Source organism: Lepisosteus platostomus, chromosome 24 (genome assembly GCF_059453375.1).
Source record: "Lepisosteus platostomus isolate fLepPlt1 chromosome 24, fLepPlt1.hap1, whole genome shotgun sequence".
NCBI lineage: Eukaryota > Metazoa > Chordata > Actinopteri > Semionotiformes > Lepisosteidae > Lepisosteus > Lepisosteus platostomus.
Genome location: NC_142634.1, coordinates 14,189,298 through 14,210,653, shown reverse-complemented (window position 1 = coordinate 14,210,653; position 21,356 = coordinate 14,189,298). Strand labels below are relative to the sequence as shown.

Below are 21,356 nucleotides of genomic sequence, written 5' to 3'. Positions count from 1 at the left end.
TCTCCCAATTTAAGAAACATTTCCCAAATGCTTTCACTAAGCAATGAAGGAGTCTGAGATTAATATTGCATGCACGCTGTCAATAGAGCCTGCATCTATGATTTGCTTTGTGTTTTCATTGAAAGGAAAGTCAGAACTATAACCTGGAGTACATGGAGTGCCTCTGAGATGCACATGGTGCTTTTCTGACTTCCCGGTGTCATAAAAATGAATAGTTCCCCATTTCTACCTCTCACTGTAATAAAATGCCTTTTATGGAACCTGAAGAACACTTGGAGGAAGAAAATCAACAGAAGTTGCCTTTGTCTGCCTTTTCACTAGTGAGTCCCTTGGCTTGGCAGGTTCCCTCTCCCAGACAGACTTGCATAATGTAAACCCTTCGGCTTGTGCTTCTTCATCCTTTGTCGCGTCTCTCAGCGTGAGTTGGATTTACACCCCTATTGTATATGTTGTGTCCGGGGAGCTCAGAGGCATGGTGTCCATAAAACAGGACTTATTTGACAATCTGATATTCAACTAAAACACATGTGTTTTCCATGAAACAATCTTTTACAGGTTTTATGACAGGGATGTTTCAAGAGACCTTTATACAGAATGTGTAAATGTAATCCCTCTGTGTATATGTAATCCTAAAACCAGGCTGTATGCAAAAGTAAAGTATGGAAACGCAGTTAAGTGAAACGTTCAATACTGGTAAAACTGTAGTTTATTGCTGGTCATACAGGAAAGAAGTATAAGATGGGATTTATTAACTCCTCAGTTTTACAATGTCCCCTTTGTTTTCCATAGATACAGTATAATGTTTTCTCTCACACTTTAGTGCTGTGGGAAGGTGCTGGAAGGATGTTTCAATACCACACTCAGATGCATTAAACTTTTTTCTTCCTGTTATCGTATAGTATGATTTGCAATGATCATGAAGGCTGTGATGTGTAATGCGGAACAGAAATAACTCAAAGTTACATTGTATGGTGACCCGTTTCTTTAAAATGACACGTGTGGTTCATCAGAAAGCAAGCTACAGTACTGGCACCAGGAACTAAATACAATTAATTGGCATTTATTACTTGACACACTGCTTTGGGGTTATAGATAAGACCTCCCTCAGACATACACACAAATTCAGCCGCTAAGAAGCAGAGGTTAATTCCACTCTGAGAAGCATGAAATTAACCTTTGCTAGTTCCTTTGCAGCTCATACACTTATGTACAGTAGCTCCCTCCTGTACATATTTTATACATTGCATATACAAAACCTGTTTTCCTTGTCTTGAATTGAGAACCCCCTTATTGATTTCAATGACTGCACAATGCATTCAAGCGTATGTTTGAAAACACCCCTCTCCATTATAGCTTCTGACATTAGCCCTTCAGAAGGACTGTCTTATTTATTATACAAGTGTACAAGGTTCTGCAAGGTTGTCCCTCCTTCTAGTGCTTGTTAATGTCAATGAATCCTGTGCTACATAATTCTTGCAGTAAAACATTCCTTTTGCATGTTTTGTAGTTTAACGTCTATCTGTATTACTGTATATATGTATATTTGTATAAAACACATATAAAAACTAGAAATTATCATTTTAATTTAATTACATAGTAATTCACACACAATCTGTTTTTTTGTTGTTGTTGTTGGAAGCCACTAAGCCCATTGTCTCCAGTCCACTCATTTTACATTTTTTCCTACTTATTTTAGCACCCAATTTCTACTGTAGTACAGTACGCATTTGTTATATTAATTGTATTGATGTGTCGGGTTTTGATGATGACTTGATTGAACCTCTGCTTGAATGAATTAACTGCAGAAAGGAAACACATAGCTGCAAATGCAAGACCTTTGGTCTGGGGCCCTGTCACCATCTTGAGATAGGATCCTAAATCAGCACCAAGTCTTTCCATCTGAAAAGAAGTTCATACATCAAAAGAAGGATGACTCGATGAGCACTAGGCTGTGTTTTTTATATCTGAATGAATGTAACCTATAACAAGTTTGCTAAAGTAAATGCCTATAATATATGTTTTGTGTCCAAAATAATGTTCTAATAAATGTATGCTCTGCTCTGTGTAGATGCTGTGTCTATAGTACATACGGTATACTGGAATTTAAAAAAAAATCCTGAATCTTTCTGACCTGACCTTAACAGTCCTTCTAAGCAAAAACTCTCAGCCGTGCCATAATGGTGAAACAAAATGTCATTGTTCCCTTCTGTTTTTTTTTTTAGGGAGGTGGAACTGAAAGCTTTTGTTTGTTAAGAGGTGCACTAACATTTGTTACTTTGTATGGGTGTGTTTGTGTGTGTCTGTGTGCGTGTGCGTGCATTTGGGAAAGACGTTGAAAAAAATACTCACAAGGAATTTAATTCTTTATAGCCTGCTGTTCACAGCCCCTATCCAGTAGACAGCTGGGCGCCCCTGTACAGTTAAGATCAGAGGCCTTGATAACCTGGTCCTTGATTTATGGACAGTGTGGGCTTTTGTGATCACCTAATGAGGGAAACTAGAGTGTCAACATGTTTATTAAATACCCAGAACCATCTGTGGCTTTCAGTCGGACAACATTAATCATAATATTTCTATTTCCATTAAGGGCTAATTTAACTCCTTAACGACCTATTTTCTGAATCAAATTTCCTAGCCCAGCCCACGTTCTCATTTTTTAGCATTAAAAATCCCACGACTGATTCTCTGTCATTTCATTTGTTGAATTCGAGGTTCCCTCTCTCTCAAAAGGCCCCTGATTTTTCCTTCTTGCCTGCCTAAATCCGATATTGATTTGCTGTCTGATTTCCAGGCCCGATGTCTCCTTAAGGATTTAAAGGTGGGATTTGCGAGTGTGGAGTGTTTTAAATACCTACCCGCTGTGGAAGAAGTGCCGTTAATTATATGTCAAAATCAGAGGTGGCCTCACACTAATTAAAAAACAAAAAACAGGTTCTCTATGTGCAGTAAATTCACTGAAACTTCATTCCTGGTCGTAAACCTATGTACGCCCCAAGTACATGATCTGGCTGTGATTAAATCAGATTTAGCCATAACACTAACAAACTGCAGACTGATCTTAAGAAATAACACTAACAGACTGCAGACTGATCTTAAGAAATAAAAGCCCAGTTCAGAGATTTATTGCTGACAGTGATAGGTGAACCAATGGAGTTATGATAATCAGTGGGTATACTATAATGCATTTGCACAACATGGGCATGTCGTCTTCAGCAGTTCCACAGTTCTTCCTGGTGGTCCATAATCACAGACAGCATAATCCTTCTTTCATTTCTGAACCCATGCAAGAGCATGACTGTGGGATCGGATCAGACCCCTGCTTGAACATCCCTCTGAGGAGATGTCCACATTCTAGAGGAGAATACTAGCAAGGTGGCTTGTGAAGCTTTTTTCCCCCCTCAAGTGCAGAATTTATGCAGGATGCAACTGTACAAGTAAAATAGGTTTTAGCATGGAGCAGCATATTTAGACATCACTCAATTCCTGTGTGTCAAATACAATGCAGTTGATTTTAAAAGGTGCAGAAACACAATCTTGATCAGTTCCTAACTGCTTGCTGTTGAGTAGTTATTTATATTAAAACTACAAAGTACACCTTTGAGCACTAAATAATGTATATTTAAATACTATATATAATATGCAATGTACTGTATATAATTCACAATATATTTACAATAATTCCATCATAGTGCTGTTGAGAGTTAAAAGGAATGGAAGCTTGTTGTAGTTGCTTTGTAAGGAATGTAAGGATTCTGGCACCCAATAAGCCTTTTTGAACCCTATAGTTTGGAATGGCTTTTGTGAGAAAGAAAAAAAAGTTGACTGTTCTCTTAGATTTAACAGAGCATTAACAGGCAAAGCAGTACACTGTAATCCCAGCTAATTCATCACAGAAACAGTTATGGGCCTGAAGCCAGTTGTCTTTTTTTAGAAATCAGGCAAAAGTAGTATAATTCTGCTGAGACACACCAAATTCAGTTCTTGCTTTGATACTCCTAGACAATGCAAACTGCTTGTCTTCTTCAACAGTGTCTTCGTCAACTTTGTTCTCTTCTCCATCATTGTCTTTTCATTCTATGAAGTGTACATCGCTTTGGCACAAGCTGTTTATGCTACAGTATAACGTGATCTACACCCAGTGAGCAAGGTCAGGCAAATGGTTAGTGATCTTTCTTGTGCTACAGCTTTGAAAGAAAAATGAGATTCTGACTTCAACACTGTACAGTCTTGGACTCGGGTCCTTTGAAGGAAAAAGCATTGGAAGGAACTTCCACCTTTTCCTTCTTTCCCTGCCTGGTATACATATTTTACGATCTTCAGCAGCCCTGTTGTGTGTTTTTTTCCCCAAACAAAATACTTTGCAGTTTCTATTACAGGAGGTCATGCAAAGTTTTCTCAGTGGGGGCCTGTCTACCCTGGGGCCTTTCTCCGCCATGGAAGCCTGGAACTCGCATGATCCTCACAGCCAGCCCTTGGCTTCAGTTACCAGGTCTTAAATATTTAACAGCCCTCAGCTGACCGGCATATGCATGCTAGTTGCAAGCTTTTTTTTTCTTTGCTGTGACAAGGCACTTTCAGAAAGAGTTCACTGTGGAATTCACATCCCTTAATCCCCCGCTATTCCTGCTGTCTGGAAGGTACTGAAAAATAGGATTCGAATAATACCCCAATCGCTATTGAAGCATCAGAAAGAATTTTGTAATATGCTTGTTCACAATTCACTGAGGCTACTTTCCTCAGCTGGTAGAGCAGCAAATTCCTATTCACTTTCCTCCCCACCTGAGTGCCTGTGATACTTCACCACCTGGGAAAGATTCTCCACAATCCAGGAAGCTAATGCACAACAGAAACCCTTTATTTCTTTTTGGCCTTATAAAGCCATATCACAGCACATTTTTTTTTTCAAGGGCCATCAGGGCTGTATAAATGTCAGTAGTCTTTAAAAAAGCAAAACGTTTCAGTATTGCCATAAAGACTGGCAGAACATGGTTTTCAAGAGGCCAGAATTCCACTCCAACTGCTTTTATGAATATATAGAGTAATATTGATGAACTGTGGAATATTTATGTGCTCTATATACTGTGAAGTATTAGCGTACTTTCATTGCTTTTACACTGTACTACTGCACAGGGTAGTACAGTGTTAAAGTGTAGGTAGTACTGCACCTCCCTGTCCCTTTCTAATAATACCATCTACACAGTGTCGTATGTGCTTTTTAAGAGATGTGCTGACAGACCAATGATGTAATTTTGCGCAGAGACACTGAAACAGAAACTGACACTCAATCCAGAGTGACTGGAGATTCAGAGAGTCTGCCTAACTGGTCAACATTTGGTGGTGGTCCTGCCAGTCTTCAGCTTCTACACCTGCGCTTTGCCTAGAGTGTTTGTTTTTGGGTGGGTATCTCTTCACTATACCCAAGGTATTTCTGAAGTACAGGAAAATGGACCAAGCATGAAAATGGAACAGACAAAAACACAACCAGATCCCCAAATCATGGCCCTGTCTGTTCAGTAGGCCCTAATGGTCATGTAAGAGGTCCATATTTGCATCATGGGCCTGGACATACAGTACTGTAGGACAATGACGCATTCCACTGATTTTGTTTTTAAAATGTACAGTACAGTATATTTATTTCTAGGCAGAAAGAATCTGAAAAGAGAATTACAAAGAATACTCTAGAGAACTTGCAAGCTCGACACACACAAAGTCATACCAGTCAAGAATCGAACACAGGATCTAAAGGCTATGAAACAAAAGAGTTAACCACCACACCTCTGGGGGCCACCCTATATTGTCTTTAGTTTAACTGGCCTTTTCACAAGCAATTTTATAATTGCTTTCAGCCTGTTCTGGGTGATTTCTTCTTTAGAATAAAAGGCTTTGAAACTTCCCTCTAGATGTACAGTATACAATATACTGTAGTAAAAAATGCATGCAAACAGATTGCCAAAATTGTAAAAAATTATATTAAAAGAAACCTTTTAATGTGTTTGTTTTACAAAATGCAATTCAGATTACGTACACGGGAAGAGAAATAACTAGCATTCTGTTAAAATTTTCCGAAATGGTTTCACTTACAGTATCTACACTGTATAAACAATTAGATAGAGAGCTTGACAGATAGGTATGGATACATACTGTACAGTTATTAGACCACTGACAGGACTGGCAGTGCCAGACACAGAGCTCCTTTATAAATCTGCCCAGACCCCCGTGGGCGGTAGGCACCACTAGAGCAAACAAGCACGCCCTTATTAAGCACCAAAAACAAACGATGTCCTTGGGATAACACTAGCCTAGAAATCCGTCTTGACCGCCCCTCTTTGAAACAAAGTGATGTGCAATGAAAAACATAGCCGTCGCTGCTGAGAAGTCTCAAAGCAGCTCCTACAGCAAATCACTCATTTTCATACAATTCACTTCCTCTCCCTTCCTGCGCATGGCTCGATGTTAAAGCCTCCTGCCTGCCCGCCATTGTCTGCTAATTTTAGTTCCATTATTTGAAGTAACAAATGTGCGTTGGGCAGAGTCACTTTCACATTAAATACATCTCACTAAAGGAAGTCTTCCCTTGAGGCCAGGATCAAAGGTCCTCTCTATTGTAACTCACTTCCTGTTTCCCTTTTTAGCTTTTAAAGATTTTCGCTTGTTCCTTGTTTTTAGTGTTGCTCCCCTCTGCTCAGCGAATTTCGCCCCCTGCTGACTAGACAACAGCACAAGAGACCGTGAGAAATTAACCTTTCAACTCAACCCAAAGTGCAGGCAGTTTGTGGGTGCTGTCATATTTCTAGGCTTTCATGGCCTATGGAGCAGGATCCATAAATATCTCCATTCAAGATCTACATTGTCAATTTGTGTCCAGTGTGGAGCTTATTGCCATTGATATGTCAGTTTTGAATTTTATACAATGTGTCTTTTACTGCTTTAATGTCATCTTTCTACTAATTGCTTCTTGATAAACAGAAGCCAAGTTACACCTTGTTGCTGGAGTGTCATTAAAGATGGCTGCCTGTGTTTCCATCAGGCATTTCAGTCTCAGCTGACCTCTGACATAGTGGCTAATATTACTTCACCTCAAATTTGAAAAGAACACCACATGTAAATAATTTATTAATGCTTTAGAATTGCTGTTATATATAGCGATTGTAAACAAGGGGTGTCCAATATTTACCTTTTCTTACACTCAAGATTAGTTATTAGTTTGTTACACTCAAGATTAGTTAAACTCTTCTAGTTTTTCCAAAGCTCACTGTAAGTTAGGTAAAAACTGTAGAGCAAACCTGTTTCACCATAAACTTTTCCCATTGGTAATTTACAAGAGGCATGACCATAGATATGAACTAATTTTAAATCTGGAAAGGTTAGTGAAATCCATGGAGAAGTAGAGGTTTAAATTAACTTTAAATTCTTCTTTAATGAAAAACCGTACAATTTGTCCACAAATATTTGGAGTCAGCGTGGGGTCTTATTTAAAATATTTTTTCAGTTTTTGTTTTATGCGTTTGACAGAGGGTGTCTACACAGATAATAAAAGTACTGTTTAGGTAAGCATGTTAAATTAGTTTTACCATTTTAAAAAGTGATCAAGTGACAAAATGAATATAAGGCATTTTCAGTAGGGGTTGTGGAAATCTTTTTGAAGTGGTGCTTATTATTTTTCCTTTCTTCATTACATACTTCAGCAAGAGGAAAGATAACTTTCTGAGATCTAATCAAGCTTTGCACTATTCAAATGGTGTATGAGATAAATTATTTATCAATGATATAAAGTGTATTTAAGTCAGTCTGCAACTATCAGTTCTATTGTCGTGCATGTTTTTCTAGTGGTGCTTTCTTATGCTGGTTTTGTATTTGAACAACAAATTAGCTTAATGTCACACACACAGGAGACATGTATGAAGAATTTAAGACTTTACAAGTAATATTGTATATAATGCATATACACACTGTAATAAATATGAATATGGATTCAGACTAGTAACTGGCACTATTAAAGTGTTTCTATTCCTGTGGTATTGTAAATTATGCATGGTTCCTGTTTAAACATATATGACATGAAATTTGAACACTCATATTTCTTGGCAGCTCTTATATGTGCTACAGTATAATTGGAGAATGTAAATCTTTTGAGTAAGAAAATATTGTTTGCTACAGGGAGTAGCCTAGTGGAGACATCTGGTCAAATCCATTAGCTCGGGCTGGTCCTCAGACTCTGAACTGGTGAGTTTCCACCGAGAGTGACAAAGCTCGCAGCCATGATGCCACCATATTTGTACTCTTGTTTGCAAACCCAGCTCTCACTGGCTCTGGCGGCTGGCCTGTCTGGTGCTTTGAAGAGCTTGCTTTATCTGTGGAGTCAGCCGGGAAGCTGACAAGTTGAGCTGTTTGAAGCTACACCCTGGGGTGTCCGATTGCTCCAGCCATCTGACCTCCACTTCCTGATACACAGCAAGCCATAACTATGTCAAACTGTGTACTGTGCCCGATGTTTGTAACGCAGAGGCCAAATAGTGAGGGTTAAGGACATGGAAAATGCTTAAACGGGACAGAAGAGGATTCTCACAGTTGGAAGACATTTAGGATACGTGTCCAACAGTGTCTAAAAGACATCCATTCTTTTTCACTTTATTCTGGGGTGGCATTGGCTTCACCCCTGCAGGATATCTCTGGCAAAACAAAAAGAAGGGGGACAGTGGTGAAGAGGGCCGTGACCCCCAGGTTAGGAAATCTGAGCGGTTGTATCATAACCACGCTGGCTGTCTTGTAAGCGAAGGGACAATCGAATTGGAGCTGTAATTGGCTGTGTAATGTGCATTATTGAAAGGACTACAGGGAACATGCTACCAATTTCCATTTAAGGGTTTATTTTTTATTTTTGTTTTCTTGTTCCTGTGGAAGATAGTGCACATATTACTTCTCAAACCTTCAGCTATCTAAAGTTTAATAAGGGTAAATTAGGTTCTTATGCTTTAAATTTATTGGTCTAACAAGCAAGGAAGCTTAATAGCCGGACAAACATGATGATCTGTTTAGAGCAGCCCTTTCAAGTGGTTGCTTTCTCTCTCATTTAAGCTTTTGTTCTCTGACCACAGCTTACAAATATGGGAACATAAAGCTGGGAATGAGCGATGTCACGACAGCACTGCAACGGTTGTTTTGCCAGGCAGAAAAAAAGCCTATCTGGCTGGGAGGTGAATGAAACGGGAATTAAAAAAAACACATGAGTAATGGATTCGGTCGGAAATAAAAACGGAAGAGAAGCATATCTGCAGGCTCTGATTTAATAACGAGGGCACAACGGGAGTGAGCAGGGTCCTTCTTCCCAACTTCTAATTAAGGCTGCGGACAGCACTTGGTAAGTGCATTAGTGCCCTAATAGCCATATGTCATTTCACTTGAGGGTGAGTCTGAAGCCGATGTGTAATGACTCCGGCTGGCCTTCCAGTGTCCTAGACCAACCAACATGGGCATCATGGCTTGGTAAGGACCACGTGTTGGTAAAAAGGGCTTCAGGTCTAAGAGGCATCTACGGAAAATGTCCTCTCATTGTTTCTTCTCTTGGAGAAGGCCTGGATAGACCACTTAAAAAGTGATGAACAGCTTCCCAAATTTATCTCCATTGTCTTGTCCTGTACTGTAAAGTAGCAGATGACTTCTGAAACTTCTACCGTGCGTCTACTCGTAGAGAGAAGCTTTATCTATTGAGGTGGCAGATATGAAAAAGGTCCAGATGTTGGCTGGTTTGACTAAATGAGTGGCTGATAACATTTTTAGTCTCTGAGGAGAATGGCTTTACATATAAGAATAACAGAACGCTGAACAAACATTTTGGGAGGTTGTATCAAGATCTTCAGTGGGCCATTTCTGACAGGATGCCTATTAGTTGCTTTATCTGCTCTTAACTGTGGAAACTGTTCAGGAATTTATGGATCTTTTACAAACATGAGTTAGTGGATAACATAGTGTGAAATACAAGACATATGATATTTAAGTTAAATTTAAAATGTTTTGATCTATATTTATAGTGGAAGGTATAATAAATAAGACACTTATTCACATCTGTCTGAAGCTACTGTATCTCTGTGCTCCTTGTTAGACTCATTTGTCATTTTTTGATAGTTTGCACTTTCCTGCTGTTTTTCTTCCTCGAGGTAGCCCATCCTGATGTGTGACCTGTAGTTGTCTTGCTTAATTTCACAACAATAGAAGTGAGCTGTTATCTCATCTTGTATTTCACATGTCCTCAACAGGACGTCTAATCCTAACTCTAGCACTAATCTAAATCCGAACTGATGTCCTTACCGCTAACTCAAACCTGTCCCATGAACTGGTGTAGACTATAGCTGCTAATGATTGCTGGTGCTACAGATTTTTTGGCACTCCTATTATTACAGAGAGATGACAGGGAGCCTATACTTACCATATTGCTCTGTCTTTACAAAATTTTGGCAAGAGTGAGAGAGAGGAAGCAAACAAGGGAAGTGTATCATCATTACCAGGAAAAGATCTGAATCCTTCCCTGATGAACATACCAGCTGGACTAGAAACAAAAATTGGCTTTCCGTGTATATACTGCATTATTATTTTCATCATCATTATTATTGAGCTCCAGCATAGACTTCATTGTTATTGATTCCTCCTCCTTTTAGTGAACCACATTCTTAAATGACTTAATTGCTTACTGTACTTTTGTCCTATGAATGGATTATGCAGACCAGTGTGATACAGTCGTGTTAAATTTAAAAAAGGTTAATCTGGATCGTTCTCTAGTTATTAATTGTTTCATTTGAGCCAAAATAGGCCAAATTCATTTATTTAAAAATAAAGGAAATGTCCCTACCAGAACTCCTGAACATCTATAGCACGGTTTTCTTGAGTAATGAAAAGTGACACAGGCAATACTGTGTGAGAATCGCCTTTTGTGTTTTTTTTTAAATAATTCACTCTGTCTGGCATGCCTTCTTTTTGGAAAAGATTTCTCTCACGCATGTATTGCATTTCTTCCTAGAGTCTTTTTCCATTCACCATTTAATACAGTTATGTGAAAATATGTCTAGTTGGTGCAACTGGAATAAATTAATCGACTCTAATTGTTGTAAGGGAGATGTTTCAGCAGATGCTGCTCTTCCTAGTCTCTGCCAGTAGCGCTCATTAGTCCTCGAGGAAGCTCGATTTATTCATGTCTTTATGCAGCTTCAGAATCCAAAACATTTTTTTGCAAATCTGTCTTTTGTGAGCTAAAGCATAGAAAAGCCATCAGATCAGAATGATGTTTAATTGTGACAGAATAACCTTAGTTAAGTAGGGGGGCACTGAAAAATAGAGTTATAAGAAGCCTATCTGACGGGCTGTACTACCGAAATTCAGTTTCAGTCCCCTAAGCCAGTTTGTGTCCGTCCTTGTTAAACAATGGACGCAACACAAGTGTGCGTGTGGATTTATGGGAGAAAACAGGATTTTATCTCTTTATTTTATAAAGTTCAGAAGGATGACATGGGCTGGGGGGGGGAGGCATGGTGTTGGGGGGAGGTTAGCAGAGAGCTGACTTAGAGTCATCCTGCCCTAGAGCCCAGGCAGTCAGCAGGGCCACAGAGGGCTGCCCTGGGAGCAGGGGCTGTGGAGTTAATTGCTAGTTTGCAGGATGACGGTGAGCGAAGGTGACAGTCTGTGTGGCCGGAGCCAGTGAGCTCCTGCTGCATATTTACTCTGTCCAAGTGTATCTCAGCAGCTGTCAGCTCGTGGGGGTATTACACAGCATGCGCAGAGATGGTGGGGGTCAGGGTGGGGCCGCGGTGAAACCAACAGGCACCTCCAGCCAGGGTCCAGGGGTGACCCCATCCCTCCATCCGGGGCTAAGAAAAAAGTTGCGCTCCGGAAATGTTACACGTGACTTCGTCCATCCCGTGATGCATGTAGAGTAACATCTGTGATCAGTGTGTCACGCCAGGCGGGGCTCCCCTTTTTAAATATTTTCTTTTAATTATCTTTTCACATCTCTATGCTGCCTAACAAAAAAAAAGGCAGAAGGGTCTTTCTTCTGGAGCTGCTGACATTTCCTGCAGAACAGGTCTCTCTCATAAAAAGCAATCTTTTGGCATCACGCACTATTTCTGTGGTTTTCTCTTTTATTGTGTTCGAGGGAAACCTGTAGAATGGAGTTAATTATCTTTTTTCTCTCATTAATTCCAGTGGGTTGCCACTGTTCCATGTGACATGTTTAGCTCCAATATGTGTCAAAAGGAGCTGGGGACTTACAGTAGCTTCACTGGATAAACTGGGAGAACCTGCTATAAGTGATTTCTCAAAGCACAAGGCTCTTGGTAATAATAGTTGGACTGGTGCGAGCACTCATGAAGACACTGACCTAGGTCAACCTGGAGTCCTGAAAGCTGGTAGAAAATGCTCCATAGAGAGTGGTTAAGCACAAAAGCATACTGTGTCTCACCTCCCAACACTTTTCAGTTCAGAAAGAGAGGGTAATACTGTCAAGTGCACTTAGATTAAAAATTGTACACAAGAAAACTGAAGTTTAAGTAAAAAGTGAAAGAAGGGGTTAGCTTTTAAAACATTCTTGAGTGTCTTATGGACCACCTCGTTAATTGATGATTGTGTCTAATCCTCTGATTCTATTCTGTCTTAGTTTGTTTGTAGTTGTGGTTACTTCTTATTATCATAACGGATAGACAGGAGAAATAAGAACTCCAGATAGTTTTTGAGCATGCCTGTTAGATTTATACTGGTTGCTCAATATCAAGTTGTGCAGTCTTAATCCTTTTAGTTTGCACAGTTGTTGAGAAAGACTGAAACAGGGATTATGCCCAGTACACCACATTCTCATTGAATGTCATCAGCTGTAAAAAAGCACAGGGAAAATTCACAAACTGTACCATCATGTCACAGTGCTCCATAGTAAAAGGTTTCAGCTGTGCTTAAATTCTGTCTACAAGCCTAGTGGACTTTACAATTTTCTTATAGCCTACAAGGAGAAACCAAGAAAGGAAAAATAAAACTAAGATAGTACTTTTTTTTAAATCTCCTCGCGTGTTTTTCTCTTCTTTTTGCAGCCTCCGCAGTGTGTAAGACCCATGAAGGCCTGATGTGAAGTGACTCAGCCCTGCTCTGATGCTAATTATGGCCCACGGACATTTAAATACTCCAAATCCAGGTCAGTCCAGACTGAGCAAGGTCAGGATGTCCCTCTTAAACCTGTTGTTACCCTGTACTTCATAAAAATAGCACTCCATAAATATTTCTCACTGGGGGCTAAGTTTGGAATGGCCAGGTTTTGGGTCTGTTTTTTATACTATAGGCTCACCAAAAGGCCTACAACTGGAAAACAGCTTTCTGAATGAGAAGTGAACCCAAGCAAGACTCTGCAGATCCCTGACAGAGTTACCGAGTTCTCATTTTCATTGCTTGGTGCTGTGACTTACTTACTCTCGAAAATAAAAGCTGCAAACTCCTTATGTAATGAGTGCACCTTTCCCTGCCTGGCTGTGAGCATGCACAGCGCCTCTCTCTAGACAGCAGACAGCTTCACCATGCCAAGAAAAAACAGATCCTATTCTGCGCCAGAGGTTCACACTAAGTTTCAGAGTGACATCATTTCTGTAAGCCACTCAGCACACTGATCCCTATTACTTACGAACAATGGGGGAAAAAAATCCCCCTGTGGCATTTTACTACTGCAAATGTCTGGTGAAACACTAACAAGAATATAGGATCAGGTATGAAAGAGAGGCCCATTTGGCTACATGCTTTTTTTGCAATAAAATGCAAAATTCAAAAGAAAACAAAAAAGTGCACAATTTTGTCCCATTTTACCAAAGGGAAAATATTCCCCCAAACATTTTGCCTAGAGGTCATTGCTTTCATCTAAGCATCTGCTGTATGTGTTGTTACTGAGCACACTGGAGGCACTGAGAGGCAACATTGAAAGGAGACGATCAGAAATATGGAGAAGTGGAAATAATCTGTCTTTATATTTTCATGATGCAGAAAGCATAGTAATGGCAGCTAACAACATCTCTTGATTTGCCAAAAACTGTATTCTTTATGTTTACGTTATAATGTACGGCATGCAACTATGGATTATTAGGCAACAGATGAAAACTGTTTTCATAATTGAGCTTATTATGAAAACCACTGTCGCATAGGACTATAGGACCACTGTCGCATCAGATCTTATCCCTTTGAGCCTTCCAGTTTCATCGCTGCCCATTTACGACGCAGGGAAAGGTGCTCATAAACAAACAGGGAGGAGTGGGGAACGATGGAGCCGCTATTAATCCCAAAACAAGGATCTGAAAAGGGAGAGAAGAGAAAGAAGCGGGAATGAATTTTCAAACATGATATTATCAGGGGCTGCCATCACGCCGGTGGACAGTCTAACGCTGTGCGGAAGGAGCACTTTAGCAATTATCCACTCCCCAGCTGCAGCCCATCCACCCAGCTCTGCTCGCATAAGAGGTTTACATATAGATTACAGAAATTACACTAAAAAGCATATTAGGCCACCCAGACAGAGCTATCTGTCATGGTGATAGGAAATTTCATTTGGGGGCCCAAGGAGGAGACGCGTTCAGAGGAGCTTGTAGACTGCTGCTGCATGTGGGGGGCTAGAGGGCTGTGCGTGTGGTGAGCAGGGAGGAGGATGAGCGGATATGAGGCACAGCTGATCCCGTTTCTGAGGTCCGGGCAGCAGATAAATATTTACCTGGCAGGAACGAGGAAGACCCCAAGGGATGGAGATGGAGCAGCAACAAGTGGTGATAAGCAACTGATGAGAATCAGCTTTTCCCAATTACGTTTGCTTACACTTAAAAGCAACACTCTTTATCAAGTCTCAGTTTGGCTTACCGTGGTAAAAGGAAAGTGCATTGGCTGAATCACGGTAAAAGCGGGGTTATGCATCAGAGACGTTCTTATGTACAGTAGGTGCTGCAGGCTGGTGGAAACTGCACTGCTTGAAACAGTGTGAAGACAAAAAGTGATTTTAGCATAGGATAGCTTTTTGAAACAACTGCCAAGGCAACAGACAGGCTTAAATCAACAAAAAGAAGCAGAAAATAAAATTAAATATGGCTTGAAATTATGGGCAGTAGTGCAGAATAGAGCCCTCAAGCCCTCAAGTGAGTTTTCCTTTTGTTTGATCACATTTACAAATGTTTGCATGAGGATAATACAAATGTATAGCAGAAAACATAAAAAAGAAAGATGTTGGACAGGAAACACTGGGAAGACTAAAATGTGTAAAAGCATTGCCAGGTGTTTGCCTATGTTTGCTTTTTAAATAGAGGGTCATACGGATTGGATTCCTTGCGAGTGATGTGATGTTGGTTATACAGTGTTTTATAATAGCAGTTTTCATTTCAGAATCTTAATGGACTCTTGGCATCTTGACTCTTGCAAAGCACTTTGTACAACACATTTATCAGGAGAAATGCAGAAGCCCTTCTGTGTTCCCTTTAGCCTTGTTTTTTTATATATTTCACCACAACAGTCAGGAAAATGTTTCACATGACACTTTTCAGGTGAAATGTTCCACTACTGACAAACTGCCCTGTCAAATTCACTTGTGGAATTTTCTCCTTGTGCAAAATACAGATCACTGCATTAAGTGGAAACTGACCTTTCTTTCCAACATTTTCTTTGTTGCTCTTGTCTTGGGACAACAAATAGGCCTGGGATATATTTGGCACTAACAGTATCTTCACAGCCACGACTAAAGACACTGATTAGTACCAATAGGTGATGTGCTGAAGGAATTTCAGAAATACAAAGGCAGTTGACCTGTAATGTTAATGACTATTGGTGATGTGCAAAAGAAAATTTAGAATTGAGAGGAGTGTCGTGGATTACATAAATACAATATGTTCCATGCAGACACATGCAGAATTCCGACAGATGCACACCATTTTTAGAATTTTTCATAGTGAGAAATGGCAGATATGCATTTGGGCTTGTCCAACTCATGAACAGAGAGTACATGAGTACAGATAACCAGCTGCAGACTGACCTGCTGTAGATCCATGTGCATCTGTATGACACAGGGAGTTGAATGTCACCATACAGTATGAGATTTCTTTCCATTTTGATCGTCTGTAGATAGGCTGTATTGCCCTTTTTAAAAAGAAAGCAATGAGATCTTTGCTTCTGTAGAAGAGACATGTTTTCTTCTGTATTTATCTACCAGTTCACACTACTGTCATGACGTTGTGCCTTTTGAAAAACATCTTTGCCTTTAGTCGATAAACGAAACTAAAATGTTGGGCTAAAATGTGACAGGCTTGGCCTGTCTGCTTCATAAGCCTAGCATAGGCGTATACATACATAAACATGACACCCGAAGAAGGCTCCAGAGCCGAAACGTTGCATTTCTCTTCTTCTCTTTTCAGCAGGGAATCAACCTTTACTTGTTCCTTTGCGTACATGAACATTACATGTTTGTAAAATCTGTGTCGTGAGGATACTGAGAACTAACCCAGAGGGAGGCACCAAAACAGTTAATATTGTTTGGGAGATTGTATTTGTTCAGCTGCAGGAAGCTCATTATGAAAGCTCAGGCTTTTTTCCCTGCATTTTCTGTTTCTTTCTGCAGTACATGGGAACAATAGGTGCACAATTAATGTTGCATTCGCTGGCCTCACAGGCTGGGAGCGTTTGATCTGGCTCTGGAGTGGGTTTAACTCTGGGAGGGGAGGGGGGTGGGAGGGTTCGAGCATTACCGGTTGAGAAGCATTATTAGGTCCCCACACACAAAAGCCAGGCCATAAATAAGCTGCTCACGAGCACAATGCTCCAAAAATAATGTTTATCTTTCCCCCAAAGCGCAGGCCTCATTAGCTCAAGGAGGGCCTAGCGAGCAAAAAAGCAATTCACCTCCTTTGCCGCTCTGCCTCCTTCCCTCTGGTCTCTGGTTTTTCCCCCAAGAAACCTTTCATTTTGTTCTCTTTTTTTATTAAATTAATTTGCCCGTTCCCCTTTCTTGCATTCATCTCCACATATTCACCACCTCCAGTGACCTAAATGGTTGTTTGTAAAATCCTCGTCTTCTCAAATAGGTGCTGCAGTTCCCGGTGTCTTGGGCTCCTTTACCATTAAGACGTATCTTCAAGTGATTTGGGCAATGAGTATGGTGTGGTATACTGTAATCATGGGAAATATTCTGTATCCTTTAAAATTCATGATGGTGGGAATATGACCAAAGTGCATTTTTATTCCTTTGTTTTAGCTAATTACTGTAACACAGAATAGTTTTGCTAGCCCTAGCCCAGTGCACTATGGGATTCTGTTATTTCTTATAGAGCATATCTTTTATAGAGTATATCTAGGCAATAGATATTACAGTGGTATGCAACTCTGGTAATTATAGCATTACATAACACAGAGTTGCACCTTGGTTTACTTTACCAAAATCCCATAATTAGTTCAACATTCCTAACATGTTTTTATCTTGTTAATAGGAATGGAAGGAATGTAATTATATACACCTGAATCATGTTGTTTGTACTTATGGACTGCTTAATTGGCAGTTTCTTACAAAATTGTGTAGATGTGAAGATTTCCTTACTGTGCAGTACTCCCACATTTTACATGGAAATTTGCACACTGGGGACATCGAATGCAAATTCCGTAGCTTTGTAATAGTTGTGCTGCTGTTGTTTTCATTTATTACTACGTAAGATGTTTTTGTTAATGGTTATGGCGGAATCAATTCATAAATGTGGATTGCCCAATTGTGCTGAATTAAATTCTATGGCTCTTGAAAAAGCCTGATCCCCTAAAATATTTCAAATGGATATAAGCCTGCCATTCAAGATGAAAATTCAGCCAGTTCAGAGCACAGTAGGGAAGGAGTAGTTTTTTTATATAAAACCTTAGAAAAGCAGGAAGAATCAATTTAGAATAAGTATAGTAGCTATTTCAGATGGCAAGCATAGTTGCCTATTCATATATGAAAAGGTTACAAGGCAAATGGAAATTTAATTGCATGCATTTTTCAGACAACACAATAGCCTTCTGTAACATTTTAAGAGATGCTGAACTGATGGCCAACAACACTTTCTGTGCAGTTTATGAATTACCTAGAAACAGGCACTTTTCCTGAAAACACTGTGTTTACCTTAGCAACAGCCTATCTGGCAAGAAAACAGATTACATTTACATTTTAACGGTTGCCAAGTTCATGTTATTTGTAGAATGATGGCAACCACAGTTTGGTTACTGTGTGAATGAACAACTCCTGAAAGATTAATAAAGGTACCATGGTGTGATAGACCTGACATACTGTACACTGTAAAAATAAATACCGTGCCCTCAGAATGCTACCCAATGAATAATGTTAATGTACAGCTTTAAAAAAATCCCAAGGGATATATCCTGTACTGATATAGAATACTATGGAAAGGTATTCAGACCTTTGCACAGTTTTCATATTTTGTTCCTTCAAGACTTGCGGTTATGACACTTTGAAGGAGAAATTAATTTTTGTCATATTCACAACCTACACAACACATTGAAAGCAAAAAAAATAAAAAATAAATAAATAATATGAAACAAATGAGAGAAAGAATGGCAAGCTCATAATTGGATAGATATTCAGATCCTTGGCTTGTGGCAAACTTTAATTCATTTAGTTCAAGTAGGGAGCTGTGTCAGCATGTGTACAGTAAGCAGCAAAGGAACAGGTAAGGGTTTATTCCATGCTGAAAAGAGAAGAAAGGAAACACAACGTTTCGGCTGTGGAGCCTTCTTCAGGTGTCACAAAGCCAAAAACGTTGTTTCCTTTCTTTTCAGTGTGGAATAAACCTGTTACCTGTTTAATTCATTTAGGTGGACAAAAGTAGCTTAAGGAGTCACACAATTAGCATCTGTTTTAATGAAGTAATCTTTGTTATTATTAAGGTCCCTCAGTCAGGTAGTGAATCTTATGCATGAATTACAACATGAAGACAATGGAGCTTTTTAATCCACTCAGAGATAAAGTTGTAGAAAAGCACAGATCAGAAGAAAGGTATAGAAAATTCCAAAATATTGAATATCCCTTTGGAGACACAGTAGTACAGTGGTCGGCATTGCTGCCTCCCAGTGCTGGAGCCCTGGGTTCAGTTCCAGACCAGGGATTGCTGTCTGGGTGGAGTTAGTGTGTTCTCCCTGTATTTGCAAGGATTTCCTCCCACAGTCCAAAAACACGCTGTCAGGTTAATTGGCCCCAGGGTGAGTGTGTGCACATCTGTATGTCCCCCCTGCGATGGGCTGCTGTCCCGTCTTTAGTTGTTGCTTGCATTTACTGTAACTTATTTTACCCCTCGACGTCTTCAGTCTGAGCATTCATGTTTTGAATAAAATATCAAGATTTTAAAAAGCCTTGAAAGCAAAGCTATCAGGGTCTGAATACTTTTGCAAGGCATTTTATATTCCAAAGGGAAAAATAAGAGGCATGTGATTGTACTGTATATATATTAATAGTGTGTATATATACACAGTATGTGTTTGTGACTGTGCAACTGAGCATAAAATAAGGCTTATTTAAGGAAGGTCCTTGATGTATATACTGTATGAAGTTAATTGATTACGATGGTTAAAAGAACTTAAAAATTGTACATGACCCTAAAATAATTCTGTGTAATATATAGTCATATAGAGAGGCTCAATTAACCAATTCTATAAATAAACCTTCTATTACAGTTACTGGATATTTGTAGACAAATAAGAGACAGTCACATGAGTTCTATTTGTGTCAGGCAGCTACAGTACTTGACCTTTCAGCTCCAAGTCCCTCTTCCAGGACAGCCTTCACTTTGTAATTTCTATATTACTACTACTGTAGTGGTTACAAACATAGTAAGGATGAGAACACTGAACCAAGTCATTATAGACCAATAGGTCTGACATCTATCACCTAATGGAACCAGTTAGAAGAACTTAGAGGATCAGCTACTGTATATGGGATATAACTTTGTAGGAAATAGTGTGGATTTAGAAAGGGTAGATCTTTCAGAAGGCTTTTGATAAAGGTTTCCACAAGACATTGCAAGCAGTAGTTTTTGGATTGAGAATTTGTTATTGAATATAAAACAGAGGATATAGATAAGGGGTGAATACTTGGGGAAAAATTGGGGAAAATTATTTTTTTCACAGAAAAACAGAAATTCAGAAGTTTGTGCTTGCCAGATTCCCGTTTCTGATATGCCCTGCTACTGTATGAGACTATGACTAACTTTTCTGGGATTATTTACTTGTTTAAAGTACTTTATGCTCATGTGTAGAAAGAAAATGTGATTTCTATTTTTAACACTGATAATATTATTGACGTTAATTTAAACTAGGTATCCTTTTCTGCGCTTTTGACAAACAGGAGATAAGGCGCCATAGAAACGCAGCAGAATTGATTAATTAATGGCTTTATCCTTCGCCAGATTCTGTTACCTTGTGATTCGGCCTACCCCTAACCGCGAGCTCCTTGTTACCGCCTGTTAAAAGAAAAGACAAGAACGAGCTTTCCTCTCTTTCATTGTAAACATACAGAAGTGTGGAGCCAGCTTCCTTGGAGTAGTAGGTCTTACCCACTGAAAATAAAAGCCAGCGGTACAGAAACAAGGGTTTAGTGGTGTCACAGTGTTTGTTATAAATTTCCCTGGATCTCTCGTTTATCTTTGATCTCCAGGACTGCTGAAGTGAAAGGGGGTGGAGGAGTGTTTGATTTCTTAAAGGACGGAGTGGGAGATATAAATTATGATACATAAAAGGTTATTTCTTTGAGGGGGGGGGGGCTGGAAAGCGGGTGGGGGTGATTGCGGATATCTCTTGCTGAGAGGTGACCTTATTAAGGAAGAATTACAGATCTGCTGAGTTGCTGTACAAGGCTTCCCTTTCTTTCAGCCAAGTAGAGACAAGCATACCGCGCTGTTGTGGTCAAAAGTTTAAACACTCTCCTGTCTCTTCAGTGCCAAGTGCTTTAATTCACACTGATAAAAATGTAGCTCAGGAAATGAGGAAATATATTTACTAAATATGAGAACTCTTCTCGGGTGCCTCTTGCTTTCTCTTGACCGTTGAGTGAAATATCTGGGTTTGAAGTTACGAAAAAATTCCTCCTAGTTGCCTTGCAGTTGTTTTATATAAATCATTATTTTATATTTCTGAAACATGTACTGTAGTTCTGCGGGAAAAATAACAATTTTGCAGGTCTTGAAATGATCTTTTCGGTACCATTCATAGGTCACTGAAAATTCATGCAGCTAAAAACGAGCGCTGAACGTATTTCTCATTTGTAGTGCATGTTGTACAATATTCACATTTCCTAAGACGTGATATTAGTTGCATGAAATTTAAGGAATTTACATTAAAGT

General features: G+C 39.5%; 2 long non-coding RNA genes across 6 annotated transcripts in view; one reads left to right on the top strand and one right to left on the bottom strand.

Moving 5' to 3' along the window:
- Window positions 1–21,356, top strand: part of LOC148641748 (uncharacterized) — a 198,724-nt gene that overhangs the window by 152,446 nt on the left and 24,922 nt on the right. For all 5 annotated transcript variants that reach the window (XR_015929824.1, XR_015929825.1, XR_015929826.1 and 2 more), the window contains one exon: window positions 13,068–13,168. This is a non-coding gene — a long non-coding RNA (uncharacterized LOC148641748). The remainder of the gene's footprint in view (window positions 1–13,067; window positions 13,169–21,356) is intronic.
- On the bottom strand, window positions 13,964–15,578 carry LOC148641749 (uncharacterized). The gene is made up of 2 exons (XR_015929806.1): window positions 14,863–15,578; window positions 13,964–14,306 (listed from the first exon to the last, which is right to left on the bottom strand). It is a non-coding gene; the product is annotated as an uncharacterized LOC148641749 (long non-coding RNA).